This window comes from Oncorhynchus masou, chromosome 6, assembly GCF_036934945.1.
Source record: "Oncorhynchus masou masou isolate Uvic2021 chromosome 6, UVic_Omas_1.1, whole genome shotgun sequence".
In the NCBI taxonomy this organism is placed as follows: domain Eukaryota; kingdom Metazoa; phylum Chordata; class Actinopteri; order Salmoniformes; family Salmonidae; genus Oncorhynchus; species Oncorhynchus masou.
In genome coordinates this window covers 35,381,464-35,394,675 of record NC_088217.1, presented here as the reverse complement: position 1 = coordinate 35,394,675, position 13,212 = coordinate 35,381,464, and the positions used below count along the sequence as shown (strand labels likewise).

Sequence of the window (13,212 nt, the reverse complement as noted above, 5' to 3'; positions counted from 1 at the left end):
TGTGTGTGTGTGTGTGTGTGTGTGTGTGTGTGTGTGTGTGTGTGTGTGTGTGTGTAAGAGAGGACAGGACAGGAGAGGGAGAAAGACAGAGAGGGAGGGAGGGAGAAAGACAGAGAGGGAGGGAGGGAGAAAGACGGAGAGGGAGGGAGGGAGAAAGACTGGGAGGGAGAAAGACGGGGAGGGAGAGACGGGGAGGGAGGGAGGGAGAAAGACGGAGAGGGAGGGAGGGAGAAAGACAGGGAGGGAGAAAGACGGAGAGGGAGGGAGAAAGACGGAGAGGGAGGGAGGGAGAAAGACAGGGAGGGAGAAAGACGGGGAGGGAGGGAGGGAGAAAGACTGGGAGGAAGAAAGACGGGGAGGGAGGGAGAAAGACGGAGAGGGAGGGAGGGAGAAAGACGGGGAGGGGGAGGGAGGGAGAAAGACGGAGAGGGAGGGAGGGAGAAAGACGGAGAGGGAGGGAGGGAGAAAGAAAGAGAGGGAGGGAGAAAGACGGAGAAAGACGGAGGGAGAAAGACGGGGAGGGAGGGAGGGAGGGAGAAAGACAGACAGGGAGGGAGGGAGAGGGAGGGAGGGAGGGAGGGAGAAAACGGGGAGGGAGGGAGAAAGACGGAGAGGGAGGGAGGGAGGGAGAAAGACGGAGAGGGAGGGAGAAAGACGGAGAGGGAGGGAGGGAGAAAGACAGGGAGGGAGGGAGAAAGATGGGGAGGGGGGGAGGGAGGGAGAAAGACGGGGAGGGAGAAAGACGGGGAGGGATAAAGACGGGGAGGGAGGGAGGGAGAGAGACGGAGAGAGACGGAGAGGGAGGGAGAAAGACGGAGAGGGAGGGAGGGAGAAAGACGGAGAGGGAGGGAGGGAGAAAGACGGAGAGGGAGGGAGGGAGAGGGAGAAAGATGGAGAGGGAGGGAGGGAGGGAGGGAGAAAGGGGAGGGAGAAAGACGGGGAGGGAGGGAGGGAGAAAGACAGACAGGGAGGGAGGGAGAGGGAGGGAGGAGAAAGACGGAGAGGGAGGGAGGGAGAGACGGGGAGGGAGGGAGGGAGGGAGAAAAACGGGGAGGGAGGGAGAAAGACGGAGAGGGAGGGAGGGAGGGAGGGAGAAAGACGGAGAGGGAGGGAGAAAGACGGAGAGGGAGGGAGAAAGACAGGGAGGGAGGGAGAAAGATGGGGAGGGGGAGGGAGGGAGAAAGACGGGGAGGGAGGGAGAAAGACGGGGAGGGAGGGAGGGAGGGAGAGAGACGGAGAGGGAGGGAGGGAGAGAGACGGAGAGGGAGAGAGACGGAGAGGGAGGGAGGGAGAAAGACGGAGAGGGAGGGAGGGAGAAAGACGGAGAGGGAGGGAGGGAGAAAGACGGAGAGGGAGGGAGGGAGAAAGACGGAGAGGGAGGGACGGAGAGGGAGGGAGAAAGACGTAGAGGGAGAAAGATGGAGAGGGAGGGAGGGAGAGACGGAGAGGGAGGGAGAAAGACGTAGAGGGAGAAAGACGGAGAGGGAGGGAGGGAGGGAGAAAGATGGAGAGGGAGGGAGGGAGGGAGGGAGAAAGACGGAGAGGGAGGGAGGGAGAAAGAGGGAGGGAGGGAGAAAGACGGAGGGAGGGAGAAAGACGGAGAGGGAGGGAGGGAGAAAGACGGAGAGGGAGGGAGAAAGACGGGGAGGGAGGGAGGGAGGGAGAAAGACGGAGAGGGAGTGAGGGAGAAAGACGGAGAGGGAAGGAGGGAGAAAGACGTAGAGGGAGGGAGGGAGAAAGACGGAGAGGGAGGGACGGAGGGAGAAAGACGGAGAGGAGGGAGGGAGAAAGACGGAGAGGGAGGGAGAAAGATGGAGAGGGAGGGAGGGAGGGAGAAATACTGAGAGGGGGGAGGGAGAAAGACAGGGAGGGAGGGAGTGAGGGAGAAAGAGGGAGAGAGGGAGGGAGGGAGAAAGACGGGGGAGGGAGGGAGGGAGAAAGACGGGGAGGGAGGGAGGGAGAAAGACGGGGGGAGGGAGGGAGGGAGAAAGACGGGGAGGGAGGGAGGGAGAAAGACGGAGAGGGAGGGAGGGAGAAAGACGGAGAGGGAGGGAGGGAGAAAGATGGAGAGGGAGGGAGGGAGAAAGACGGAGAGAGAGGAGGGAGCGAGAAAGACAGGGAGGGAGAAAGACGGAGAGGGAGTGAGGAAGAAAGACGGGCAGGGAGGGAGAAAGACGGAGAGGGAGGGAGGGAGAAGGAGGGAGAAATAGGGAGGGAGCGAGAAAGATAGGGAGGGAGGGAGAAAGACGGAGAGGGAGGGAGGGAGAAAGACGGAGAGGGAGAAAGACGGAGAGGGAGAAAGCCGGAGAGGGAGGGAGGGAGGGAGAAAGACTGGGAGGGAGGGAGAAAGACGGGGAGGGATGGAGGGTGGGAGAAAGACTGAGAGGGAGGGAGGGAGAAAGACTGAGAGGGAGGGAGGGAGAAAGACTGAGAGGGAGGGAGAAAGACGGAGAGGGAGGGAGGGAGGGAGAAAGACGGAGAGGGAGGGAGGGAGGGAGAAAGACGGAGAGGGAGGGAGGGAGAAAGACGGAGAGGGAGGGAGGGAGATAGACGGGGAGGGAGGGAGGGAGAAAGACGGGGGGGAGGGAGAAAGACAGAGGGAGGGAGGGATGGAGAAAGACTGACAGGGAGGGAGGGAGAAAGACTGGGAGGGAGGGAGAAAGACTGGGAGGGAGGGAGGGAGAAAGACTGGGAGGGAGGGAGGGAGATAGACGGGGAGGGAGGGAGAAAGACTGAGAGGGAGGGAGGGAGAAAGACAGGGAGGGAGGGAGAAAGATGGGGAGGGGGGGAGGGAGGGAGAAAGACGGGGGAGGGAGAAAGACGGGGAGGGATAAAGACGGGGAGGGAGGGAGGGAGAGAGACGGAGAGAGACGGAGAGGGAGGGAGAAAGACGGAGAGGGAGGGAGGGAGAAAGACGGAGAGGGAGGGAGGGAGAAAGACGGAGAGGGAGGGAGACGTAGAGGGAGAAAGATGGAGAGGGAGGGAGGGAGGGAGGGAGGGAGAAAGGGGAGGGAGAAAGACGGGGAGGGAGGGAGGGAGAAAGACAGACAGGGAGGGAGGGAGAGGGAGGGAGGGAGAAAGACGGAGAGGGAGGGAGGGAGAGACGGGGGAGGGAGGGAGAGACGGGGGGAGGGAGGGAGGGAGAAAAACGGGGGAGGGAGGGAGAAAGACGGAGAGGGAGGGAGGGAGGGAGAAAGACGGAGAGGGAGGGAGAAAGACGGAGAGGGAGGGAGGGAGAAAGACAGGGAGGGAGGGAGAAAGATGGGGAGGGGGGGAGGGAGGGAGAAAGACGGGGAGGGAGGGAGAAAGACGGGGAGGGAGGGAGGGAGAGAGACGGAGAGGGAGGGAGGGAGAGAGACGGAGAGGGAGAGAGACGGAGAGGGAGGGAGGGAGAAAGACGGAGAGGGAGGGAGGGAGAAAGACGGAGAGGGAGGGAGGGAGAAAGACGGAGAGGGAGGGACGGAGAGGGAGGGAGAAAGACGGAGAGGGAGAAAGATGGAGAGGGAGGGAGGGAGAGACGGAGAGGGAAGGAGAAAGACGGAGGGAGAAAGATGGAGAGGGAGGGAGGGAGGGAGAAAGAAAGATGGAGAGGGAGGGAGGGAGGGAGAAAGACGGAGAGGGAGGGAGGGAGAAAGAGGGAGGGAGGGAGAAAGACGGAGGGAGGGAGAAAGACGGAGAGGGAGGGAGGGAGAAAGACGGAGAGGGAGGGAGGGAAAGACGGGGAGGGGGAGGGAGGGAGGGAGAAAGACGGAGAGGGAGGAGGGAGAAAGACGGAGAGGGAAGGAGGGAGAAAGACGGAGGGAGGGAGGGAGAAAGACGGAGAGGGAGGGACGGAGGGAGAAAGACGGAGAGGGAGGGAGGGAGAAAGACGGAGAGGGAGGGAGAAAGATGGAGAGGGAGGGAGGGAGGGAGAAATACTGAGAGGGAGGGAGGGAGAAAGACAGGGAGGGAGGGAGTGAGGGAGAAAGAGGGAGAGAGGGAGGGAGGGAGAAAGACGGGGAGGGAGGGAGGGAGAAAGACGGGGAGGGAGGGAGGGAGAAAGACAGGGAGGGAGGGAGAAAGACGGAGAGGGAGGGAGGGAGAAAGACGGAGAGGGAGGGAGGGAGAAAGACAGGGAGGGAGGGAGAAAGATGGGGAGGGGGGGGTGGGAGGAAGACGGGGAGGGAGGGAGAAAGACGGGGAGGGAGGGAGGGAGAGAGACGGAGAGGGAGGGAGGGAGAGAGACGGAGAGGGAGAGAGACGGAGAGGGAGGGAGGGAGAAAGACGGAGAGGGAGGGAGGGAGAAAGACGGAGAGGGAGGGAGGGAGAAAGACGGAGAGGGAGGGACGGAGAGGGAGGGAGAAAGACGTAGAGGGAGAAAGATGGAGAGGGGAGGGAGGGAGAGACGGAGAGGGAAGGAGAAAGACGTAGAGGGAGAAAGATGGAGAGGGAGGGAGGGAGGGAGAAAGATGGAGAGGGAGGGAGGGAGGGAGAAAGACGGAGAGGGAGGGAGGGAGAAAGAGGGAGGGAGGGAAAAGACGGAGGGAGGGAGAAAGACGGAGAGGGAGGGAGGGAGAAAGACGGAGAGGGAGGGAGAAAGACGGGGAGGGAGGGAGGGAGGGAGAAAGACGGAGAGGGAGTGAGGGAGAAAGACGGAGAGGGAAGGAGGGAGAAAGACGTAGAGGGAGGGAGGGAGAAAGACGGAGAGGGAGGGACGGAGGGAGAAAGACGGAGAGGGAGGGAGGGAGAAAGACGGAGAGGGAGGGAGAAAGATGGAGAGGGAGGGAGGGAGGGAGAAATACTGAGAGGGAGGGAGGGAGAAAGACAGGGAGGGAGGGAGGGAGGAGAAAGAGGGAGAGAGGGAGGGAGGGAGAAAGACGGGGAGGGAGGGAGGGAGAAAGACGGGGAGGGAGGGAGGGAGAAAGACGGGGAGGGAGGGAGGGAGAAAGACGGAGAGGGAGGGAGGGAGAAAGACGGAGAGGGAGGGAGGGAGAAAGACGGAGAGGGAGGGAGGGAGAAAGACGGAGAGAGAGGAGGGAGGGAGAAAGACAGGGAGGGAGAAAGACGGAGAGGGAGGAGGAAGAAAGACGGGCAGGGAGGGAGAAAGACGGAGAGGGAGGGAGGGAGAAGGAGGGAGAAATAGGGAGGGAGGATAGGGAGGGAGGAAGAAAGACGGAGAGGGAGGGAGGGAGAAAGACGGAGAGGGAGAAAGACGGAGAGGGAGAAAGCCGGAGAGGGAGGGAGGGAGGGAGAAAGACTGGGAGGGAGGGAGAAAGACTGGGAGGGAGGGAGAAAGACGGGGAGGGATGGAGGGTGGGAGAAAGACTGAGAGGGAGGGAGGGAGAAAGACTGAGAGGGAGGGAGGGAGAAAGACTGAGAGGGAGGGAGGGAGAAAGACGGAGAGGGAGGGAGGGAGGGAGAAAGACGGAGAGGGAGGGAGGGAGGGAGAAAGACGGAGAGGGAGGGAGGGAGAAAGACGGAGAGGAGGGAGGGAGATAGGGGGGAGGGAGGGAGGGAGAAAGACGGGGGGGAGGGAGAAAGACAGAGGGGAGGGAGGGATGGAGAAAGACTGACAGGGAGGGAGGGAGAAAGACTGGGAGGGAGGGAGAAAGACTGGGAGGGAGGGAGGGAGAAAGACTGGGAGGGAGGGAGGGAGATAGACGGGGAGGGAGGGAGAAAGACTGAGAGGGAGGGAGAAAGATGGGGGGGAGGGAGAAAGACAGAGGGAGGGAGGGATGGAGAAAGACGGAGAGGGAGGGAGGGAGAAAGACTGGGAGGGAGGGAGAGAGACTGGGAGGGAGGGAGGGAGATAGACGGAGAGGGAGGGAGAAAGACGGGGAGGGAGGGAGAACGACGGAGAGTGAGGGACGGAGGGAGGGAGGGAATGAGAAAGACTGAGAGGGAGGGAGAAAGCCTGGGAGGGAGGGAGAAAGACGGAGAGGGAGGGAGGGAGGAAGACGAGGGAGGGAGGGAGGGAGGGAGGGAGGAAGACGGGGGAGGGAGGGAGAAAGACGGAGAGGGAGGGAGGGAGAAAGACGGAGAGGGAGGGAGAAAGACGTGGGGAGGGAGGGAGAAAGACGTGGAGGGAGGGAGAAAGACGGAGAGGGAGGGAGGGAGGGAGGGAGAAAGACGGAGAGGGAGGGAGGGAGGGAGAGAGAAAGACGGAGAGGGAGGGAGAACGACGGGAAGGGAGGGAGGGAGAAAGATGGAGAGGGAGGGAGGGAGGGAGGGAGGGAGAAAGACGGAGAGGGAGGGAGAGAGAAAGAGGGAGAGGGAGGGAAGGAGAAAGGGGAGGGAGGGAGGGAGGGAGGGAGAAAGACGGGGAGGGAGTGAGAAAGACGGAGAGGGAGGGAGTGAGAAAGACGGAGAGGGAGGAGGGAGGGAGGGAGAGAAGGAGAAAGACGAGGGAGGGAGGGAGGGAGAAGACGAGGGAGGGAGAAAGACGAGGGAGGGAGAAAGACGGAGGGAGGGAGAAAGACGGAGAGGGAGGGAGGGAGGGAGGGAGGGAGAAAGACGGAGAGGGAGGGAGGGAGAAAGACTGGAGGGAGGGAGGGAGGGAGGGAGGGAGGGAGGGAGGGAGGGAGGGAGGGAGGGAGAAAGACGGGGAGGTAGGAGGGAGAAAGACGGAGAGGGAGGGAGGGAGGGAGGGAGAGAGAACGACGGAGAGGGAGGGAGGGAGAAAGACGGGAAGGGAGGGAGGGAGAAAGACGGAGAGGGAGGGAGGGAGAAAGACGGAGAGGGAGGGAGAAAGGGAGAGGGAGGGAGAGGGAGGGAGGGAGAAAGATGAGGGAGGGAGGGAGGGAGGGAGAAAGACAGACAGAGGGAGGGAGAAAGACGGAGGGAGGGAGGGAGAAAGACGGAGAGGGAGGGAGGGAGGGAGGGAGGGAAGGAGGGAGAAAGACAGAGAGGGAGGGAGGGAGGGAGAAAGACGGGGAGGTAGGAGGGAGAAAGACGGAGAGGGAGGGAGGGAGGGAGCGGAAGGACGGAGAGGGAGGGAGAACGACGGGAAGGGAGGGAGGGAGAAAGACGGAGAGGGAGGGAGGGAGGGAGAAAGACGGAGAGGGAGGGAGGGAGAAAGGGAGAGGGAGGGATGGAGAGGGAGGGAGGGAGAAAGGGGAGGGAGGGAGAAAGAGGGAGGGAGGGAGAGGGAGGGAGGGAGAAAGACGGAGGGGGAGGTAGGAGGGAGAAAGACGGAGAGGGAGGGAGGGACGGAGAGGGAGGAGGGAGAGGGAGGGAGGGAGGGAAAGACGGGAGGGAGGGAGGGAGAGACGGAGAGGGAGGGAGGGACGGAGAGGGAGGGAGGGGAGGGAGGGAGGGAGAAAGACGGAGAGGGAGGGAGGGAGAAAGACGGAGGGGAGGGAGGGAGGGAGGGAGGGAGAAAGATGGAGAGGGAGAAAGAGGGAGGGTGGTAGAAAGAGGGAGAGGGAGGGAGAAAAGACGGAGGAGGGAGGGAGGGAGGGAGAAGACGGAGGGGAGGGAGGGAGGGAGAAAGATGGAGAGGGAGAAGAGGGAGGGAGGGTGGAGAGGGAGGGAGAGGGAGGGGAGAAAGACGAAGGAGAAAGAGGGGAGGGAGGGAGAAAGACGGGAGGGAGGGAGGGAGAAAGATGGGGAGGGAGGGAGGGAGAAAGAGGGAGAGGGAGGGAGGGAGAAAGAGGGAGAAAGATGGAGAGGAGGGAGGGAGAAAGACGGAGAGGGAGGGAGGGGGGAGGGAGGGAGAAAGACGGAGAGGGAGGGAGGGAGAAAGGGAGGGAGAAGAAGGGAGAGGGAGGGAGAAAGAGGGAGAGGGGGAGGGAGGGAGAAGGGGAGGGGGAGAAAGAGGGAGGGAGGGAGAAAGGGAGGGAGGGGGAAAGGGGGAGGGAGGGAGAAAGACGGAGAGGGAGGGAGGAAAAAGACGAGAGGGAGGGAGGGGAGAAAGACTGGGGGAGGAGAGAGGGAGAAAGACGGAGAGGGAGGGAGGGAGAAAGACGGAGAGGGAGGGGGAGGGAGGAGGGAGGGAGGGAGGGAGAAATAGGGAGGGAGGGAGGGAGGGAGGGAGAAAGATGGAGAGGAGAAAGAGGGAGGGAGGGAGAAAGACGGGGAGGGAGGGAGGGAAAGACGGGGAGGGAGGGAGAAAGACGGGAGGGAGGGAGGGAGGGAGAAAGACGGGGAGGGAGGGAGGGGGAGGGAGGGAGAAAGACAGAGAGGGGAGGGAGGGAGGAAGAAAGGGGGAGGGAGAGGGAGAGACGGAGAGGGAGGGAGGGAGGGAGAAGAAGGAGGGAGGGAGGGAGAAAGACGGGGAGGGAGGGAGGGAGGGAGGGAGAAAGACTGGGGAGGGAGGGAGGGAGGGAGAAAGACGGGGAGGGAGGGAGAAAGACGGGAGGGAGGAGGGAGGGAGGGAGAAAGACGGGGGGAGGGAGGGAGGGAGATAGACGGGGAGGGAGAGAGAGGAGAAAGACGGAGAGGGAGGGAGGGAGGGAGAAAGACGGGAGGGAGGGAGGGAGAGGGAGGGAGGGAGAAAGACGGGGAGGGAGGGAGGGAGGGAGGGAAAAGACGGGGAGGGAGGGAGGGAGAAAGGAGGGAGAAATAGGGAGGGAGGGAGAAAGACAGAGGGAGGGAGGGAGAAAGACGGAGAGGGAGGGAGGGAGAAAGACGGGGGGAGGGAAAGGGGGAGGGAGGGAGAAGACGGAGAGGGAGGGAGGAGGGAGGGAGAAAGACGGAGAGGGAGGGAGGGAGGGGAGGGAGGGAGAAAGACGGAGAGGGAGGGAGAAAGACGGAGAGGGAGGGAGGGAGGGAGGGGAGAGAAAGACGGGGAGGGAGGGAGAAAGACGGAGGGGAGGGAGGGAGAAAGACTGGGGAGGGAGGGATGGGAGGGAGGGAGAAAGACGGAGGGAGGGAGGGAGAAAGACAGAGGGGAGGGAAAGAAAGACGGGAGGGGAGGGAGGGAGGGAGGGAGAGAGGGAGGGAGGGAGAAAGAGGAGAGGGAGGGAGGAGACGGGGAGGGAGGAGGGAGAAAGACGGGGAGGGAGGGAGGGAGGGAGAAGACGGAGAGGGAGGGAGGGGGAGGGAGGGAGAAAGACTGGGGGAGGGAGGGAGAAAGGGAGAGGGAGGGAGAAAGAGGGGGAGGGAGGGAGGGAGGGAGAAAGACGGGGAGGGAGGGAGGGAGAAAGACGGGGAGGGAGGGAGGGAGAAAGACGGGGAGGGAGGGGAGGGAGAAAGACGGAGGAGGGAGGGAGGGAGAAAGACGGAGAGGGAGGGAGGGAGAGAAGAAGAGGGAGGGAGGGGAGAGAAAGACGGAGAGGGAGGGAGGGAGAAAGACGGAGAGGGAGGGAGGGAGAAAGACGGGGAGAGGGAGGGGAGAGAGGGAGAAAAATACGGGGGGAGGGAGGGAGAAAGACGGGGGGAGGGAGGGAGGGAGAGGGAAAAGACGGAGAGGGAGGGAGGGAGGGAGAAAGACGGAGAGGGAGGGAGGGAGAAAGACGGAGGGGAGGGAGGGAGAGGGAGGGAGGGAGAAAGACGGAGAGGGAGGGAGGGAGGGGAGGGGAGGGAGGGAGAAAGACGGAGAGGGAGGGAGGGAGGGAGAAAGACGGAGAGGGAGGGAGGGAGGGAGGGAGGGAGGGAGAAAGAAGAGCGGGAGAGGGAGGGAGGGAGGGAGAAAGACGGGGAGAGGGAGGGAGGGGAGGGAGAAAGACGGAGAGGGAGGGAGGGAGGGAGAAAGACGGAGAGGGAGAAAGACGGACAGGGAGAAAGACGGGGAGGGAGGGAGAAAGACAAAGAGAGGGAGGGAGGGAGAAAGACAAAGAGAGGGAGGGAGGGAGAAAGACAGAAGAGAGGGGAGGGAGGGAGAGAGAAAGACAGGGAGTGAGGGAGAAAGACGGGGAGGGAGGGAGAAAGACGGAGAGGGAGGGAGGGAGAAAGACGGAGAGGGAGGGAGGGAGAGACGGAGAGGGAGGGAGAAAGATGGAGGGAGGGAGGGAGGGAGGGAGGGAGAAAGACGGAGAGGGAGGGAGGGAGAAAGACGGAGGGAGGGAGGGAGGGAGAAAGACGGAGAGGGAGGGAGGGAGGGAGAGACGGAGAGGGAGGGAGAAAGACAGGGAGGGAGGGAGAAAGGAGGGAGGGGGAGGGAGGGAGAAAGACGGAGAGGGAGGGAGGGAGGGAGAAAGACGGAGAGGGAGGGAGGGAGGGAGAAAGACGGAGAGGGAGGGAGGGAGGGAGAAAGACAGAGGAGAGGGAGGGAGGGAGGGAGAAAGACGGAGAGGGAGGGAGGGAGGGAGAAAGACGGAGAGGGAGAAAGACGGACAGGGAGAAAGACGGGGAGGGAGGGAGAAAGACGGGGGGAGGGAGGGAGGGAGAAAAAAGACGGGGAGGGAGGGAGGGAAAGATGGGGAGGGAGGGAGGGAGGGAGGGAGGGAGGGAGAGGGGGAGGGAGGGAGGGAGAGAAAGACGGAAAGGGAGGGAGGGGGGAGAAAGAGGGAGGGAGGGAGGGAGAAAGAGGGAGAGAGGGAGGGAGAAAGACGGAGAGGGAGGGAGGGAGGGGAGGGAGAAGGGAGGGAGGGAGGGAGAAAGACAGGAGAGGGAGGGAGGGAGGGAGGGGGAGGGAGAAAGACGGGGAGGGAGGGAGGGAGGGAGGGAGGGAGAAAGACGGAGGGAGGGAGGGAGGGAGGGAGGGGGAGGGAGGGAGAAAGACAGAGGGAGGGAGGGGGAGGGAGGGAGAAAGACAGGGGAGGGAGGGAGGGAGAGAAGGGAGGGAGAGAGAAAGGGAGAGGGAGGGGTGGAAGAGTGAGATGGGGTGCTGGGAGCTGAGGCTGATGGGGATTAGCAGTGTTCAAGACACATTTATACAAGCCAATCTCCCTTGTTGTAGGCCACTGGGTCAGAGCAACAACCATCCTCTCATCTGGCACTAGTCTGCCCTGCAGCAGTGAAAGAAAACCTTTTAACCATTGTGCTCTGGTGTTCATAGTGTTCTTTAGGCTCTCTGTCAATCCAGACATTCTACCCTTCACAACCCCTTATTCCACCACAGCCTGTTTCAGACAATAACTGAACAAAGATTTTGTGAAATAATCATTGATTTCTGCAACAGTGAATCAGGGCGATGCTGTTCAACTTTCTGTCCATGTTTGGAGTGACGGACTTGGCTGACATTTTTCCCAGAATTAACCACATAACCTAACATTCCTTTCAACTCCTAATGAGTTTGGGATAAAACATCAGCAACACAACCTTTCCTAGACTCTCAAAGAATGTTTTTTCACATCAAGATACAGCTCAATCATATTCCCTGACACTGACATACCAGAACACACAAAAAGTGTGTCACATGCATCAGAGCAGCTGTCTTTACAGTGGTCATGTCTTTATTGTTTCTAATGGATCTTTATTGCAAACAAAAAGAGAAACACAATCAGCTCGCAGATCAGAATGAATATATATAGGTGTATATCCTTAAGGCAGTTTTATCAACATAATATCTCCTTCAGTCGCCTGTCTCGGTAGGTAAGCAACTAAAGTCAATTAGTCACATCTGAGTGAGAGATTAATTAATTAGCAAACCTTACAGGCTAACGTGTGTGTACCAGGGAGGCCACCCATCCACCTGCCAGTCTAATCTTTAAGCCAATCGAATAGAGCAACCTAGTTTACAGTGCCTTCGGGAAGTATGCAGACCCCTTGACTTTTTCCACAATTTGTTAGTTTACAGCCTTATTCTAAAATGTATTAAATAGTTTTTTTCCCTCATCAATCTACAAACCCCATAATGTCAAAGCAAAAACTTATCACATTTCCATAAGTATTCAGACCCTTTACAGTACTCAGTACTTTGTTATAGCACCTTTGGCAGCGGATTACAGCCTTCCAGTCTTCTTGAGTAAGACGTTATCTCAAGCTTGGCACACCTATATTTGGGCCTGAAGTCACGCTCTAGGGCACGGTTTCTTCCATTCCTCTCTGCAGATCCTCTGAAGCTCTGTCAGGTTGGATAGGGAGCGTTGCTGTCTCCAGAGATGTTTGATCGGGTCTCGGGGTCTCGCTGGGCCACTCAATGACACTTAGAGATTTGTCCCAAAGCCACTCCTGTGGTGTCTTGCCTGTGTGCTTCGGGTCGTTGTCCTGTTGGAAGGTGAACCTTCGCCCCACTTTGAGGTCCTGAGGGCTCGGGAGCAGGTTTTCTAAAAAGGTTCTCCCATCTCCACAGGGGAACTATAGAGCATTGTCAGAGTGACCATCAGGTTCTTGGTCACCTCCCTGACCAAGGCCCTTCTCCACCTCCCTGACCAAGGCTCTTCTCTCCCGATTTCTCAGTTTGGCCAGCTCTAGGAAGAGTCTTGGTGGTTCCAAACTTGTTCCATTTAAGAATGATGGAGGGCACTGTGTTCTTGGGGACCTTCAACGCTGCAGACATTTTTTGGTACTCTTCCCCAGATCTGTGTTTCGACACAATCCAGTCTCGGTGCTCTACGGACAATTCCTTCGAACTCATGGCTTGGTCTTTGCTTTGATATGCTCTGTAAACTGTGAGACCTTTTATATAGACAGTTGTGTGCCTTTCCAAATCATGTCCAATCAACTGTATTTACCACAGGTGGACTCCAGTCAAGTTGTATAAATATCTCAAGGATGATCAATGGAAACAGGATGCACCTGAGCATAATTTTGAGTCTTATACCAAAGGGTCTGAATAATTATTTAAATAAGGTATCTGTTTTTTTATATACATTTCTAAAAACTTGTTTTAGCTTTGACATTATGGGATATTGTGTGTAGATATCTGAGGATTATTTATTTAGTCAATTTTAGAACAAGGCTATAACAAAATGTGGAAAAAGTCAAGGGGTATAGTTTCACTATATTAAATAATACTTTTATATGCTGATGGAAAGATAAACATAATGAAATAATTGAATTAGTTCAGGTCATCACATTAAACACTGTCATACAAAATTTTACCAGAGCCAGCTAGAGAAGAATGGATGCCCCATCGGTAGAAAACATCGTAGAAGCCTACAACAGTAAGCTTCATTAGAAATGCAACTCTGAGAGGAACTAACAGTCAGCAGACAGCTCCTGTCTTGAATTTGAGTTTCACTTCATCAGATGTCAATATTATCTCCCAATTTAGATAGGATAGGACTATAACACAGTCTTTTAAATATACACATAGGCTGAAGACTCTGTACCCTCTCATCATAAAGAGCAATATTATTGTGAACACTGTTTTCTTCCTCCTGCACCTGCACACCAACAAAAACACGA

General features: G+C 59.0%; 1 protein-coding gene across 2 annotated transcripts in view; it reads left to right on the top strand.

Moving 5' to 3' along the window:
• The window catches only part of cdk18 (cyclin dependent kinase 18), a 67,263-nt gene that overhangs the window by 31,374 nt on the left and 22,677 nt on the right, over nt 1–13,212 (top strand). The gene's annotated exons all lie outside the window — the stretch shown is intronic.